This window comes from Suricata suricatta, chromosome 1 (assembly GCF_006229205.1).
Source record: "Suricata suricatta isolate VVHF042 chromosome 1, meerkat_22Aug2017_6uvM2_HiC, whole genome shotgun sequence".
NCBI classification, from domain to species: domain Eukaryota; kingdom Metazoa; phylum Chordata; class Mammalia; order Carnivora; family Herpestidae; genus Suricata; species Suricata suricatta.
The window spans coordinates 60,631,920-60,635,150 of record NC_043700.1 but is presented as its reverse complement, the minus strand read 5'-3'; positions in this window follow the sequence as shown (position 1 = coordinate 60,635,150).

Below are 3,231 nucleotides of genomic sequence, written 5' to 3'. Positions count from 1 at the left end.
TCACCAATAATTCTTCAATCCCACTGGCATATATAATTTTCTGAACATTCTTTTTCTGTCCCTTGCCTAACTTACGTTCTTACCTCTATCCCTACAAAACTTAAATTCTAAAGTCCATCATTATACTCTCTTATATCTATTCACCCTCACAGTCCTTGCATTCTCATATCTTTTCATATTTGGAAAAATCTCAACATTGGTAAATTCCATCTTGATGCCTACTCAGTACCTGCCTACCTGAAGATGCTAGGGGAAAAAAAACAAAGCAAAGAAAAAATAAAGAACCATGCTAACTGGTTTCCACTCCATTTAAGTGCACTTATTTCAAGTGGATTTACCAATCATACTGTATCTGTAACAGGTCTTCTTCCCCACCTTTCTAGCACTTCCTCCCCATCCCTGTGCTCAGATTATAACTTGGTTTCCCATAGCTCAGAGAAAATATAAAAACTTCTAGATATCCCTACCACTCCATCTATCCAAAAAATTGCACCTATGCCCATATATCTATCTTCCTGCTCTTCCTATGGGCAAATTTTCCCTGATCCTATGTAGCCCATGCCCTGTAGTGGCCTGTTTGAGCACCACTCACCTCCTGTTACCTAGAACATCATTCCAACAATTTTCTGCTTCTTCCTACATCATTTTCTACTTACTTCACTCTTCCCATTAATGTACAGGTACATTTTAATTTCTTCATATTAAATAGACAACCTACTTTATCCTCTAGCAGCTACTCACTTCTTTGATTCCTGTTTATCAAAAAACTGTCCAGATTTCCTTTTCTTGAATTACTACCCCTTCCCTCATTTAATTATCCAACTGCATCTAGACCCTTACTTCTACCATTTGACTAAGACGTCCCATATCAAGGCCATTAATTCCTCCACATAGTTAAATGTAATGGTTGGCTGTCAATTTTCAATTCATAAACATCATTTTATATGACTGATTACACCTTGTTTTTCAAATACTCTTCATCCGACTTCTACAACATAGTACTCTTATTTTCTTCTTATATCTTTGTCCCCTATGTCCATCTTTGTCAATACTTCACTTTCCTTCCTAAACACATGAATACCCCAAGTCTCTGTCCTTGGACCACCTTTCTTTTTATCTGGGCTCAATTCTTCACTGATATCAACAGTCTCACTGCTTTCAATGCCATCTAAATGTGGACAATACCTAAATATCCATATCCTAGATCTCTAACCTGACTTCTGGATTCATATGTACTCCTGAATACGTGATATCTCTACTGGGATGTACAAAAGATAGTTCAAAGATAATATATTTAGAAATAAACTCCCAGTCTCACACACCACTACACATGGATGTGTGTGCACGCGTACACACACACACACACACACACACACACACACGTGCACATGCTTTTCCCACCGGTTTCTCTTTCTTACTAATTAGCAAAATGCACCATGTTGCTATCCGAGCTATGCTATTTTTCAAACACATCAGGCATGTTGCAAGTCAGGGCTTTTGCAATTACTTCCTCAGCCTTGAAGTCTGTTTTCCAGTATTAACATAGTTTGCTCCTTTCAAGTCCTTTGTCTTTGCTCAAATGTCACCTTCTCAGTGAGATCTCCATTGATCCCATTCCCTAGAAACCCTTATCTTTCTCTTCTAATTTGTTTTTATCCAATAGATAAGTGTTTGATACTAATTTTTATTGCCTTTCTACCCCACTAGAAAATGAACTCCATGAAGGTTTGTGCTCTACAAAACCTCACGCTCAGAACAATGGCTGGTACATAGCAGAATCTGAAAATATATTTGTTGAATGAATGAATTCTGACTGCTATTAAATTGAATAATTTATTTAGAGAGAACTGGCAAGCAGACATATGATATTCTTTTATACAGGATTTGTTTCTTTAAAAAACTTCTTTTTCAACGTTTCCACATGGTGACTGTTCTGATCTAACAATTGCTCTTGCTTCTGTAACTTCCATGCCAGGAAATACAATGACCACATATAGGCTAAGGCTTAAAAAAAATAGTACTTAAGGGTTTGTCCTGTAGTTTGCTCCTGGAAATAAGTCTAATAAGATAAATAATAAAGAGAAGGTTAAAGATATTTTTAATCTTGACTAATTACTATTGTTCTAAATCTATTCCATAAACATCTTTTTGATATAGTGATTACCATCTATTGCTTATAGAAAGATAACCAAGGATTGGTATGTGATATAAAAATCAACATTGCAGCTGACAGTATTAATGAGAAAGTCCCAGTTTAGGTATTCTGTCTTCAGTTTAGTTTGGCTTAACATATGTTAGAAAGCTAACCTGTGGGACACTGAAGGAATAGAGACCTGCTGGTTTGTAGAGGTTAATTATATTATGTGTGTCAAGGGACCAATAATTAATTAAATATCAATAAAGTGGTTTAATCATTGACACTTAATTTTAAGAATGGTTCCAAGATGTCAAAAACAAAACTGTTTAAGTAATGCCAGATATTAATGGCGGGTTGGGGTCTGTCTACCATAAAACACACTAGACAGCATTTTGGTATCCTTTAGTTTATTGCACAACTTTATGCCAAATTGGTAAGGACCTCCCTAATTATACTTACTGATTGCAACTCATGAATACTAGGCAAGCAATATAGGGTCATAAATGGATGACCTAGGCTCAAACTGGCTTTGACAGAGATAAATTACTTTTGTGAAGTAATTCTTCCTCATAAAATCTTACTTTTCATAGTCAACTGAGGATTGACAAAAGAGCAAAGCAATACAATCAAGCAAAGGTAGTCTCTTCAACAAAAGGCACTGGGCACATGGACATCCACATGCAAAAAACAAAAACAAAAAAACAAAAATCAGTCTAGGCGTAGACCTTAAACTATTCACAAAAATTAACTCAAAATTGATCACAGAATTATATGTAAAATGCAAAACTATAAAACTCCTAGACAATAATATAAGAGAAAACCCAGATGACCTTGGTTATGGCAATGACAATTTAAATACAGCACCAAAGGCACGATCCACAAAACAAAGAATTCATAAGTGGAAGTTCATTAAAATTAAAAACTTCTGCTCTCTGAAAGACAATGTTAAGAGAAAGACAAGACAGGCCAAAAGACTGGGAGAGAATGCTTGCAAAAGACATAGCTGATGAATGATTGTGACCCCAATTATACAAAGAACTCTCAAAACTCAACAATATGAAAACAAACAACCTGATTTAAAAAAAATGAGTCAA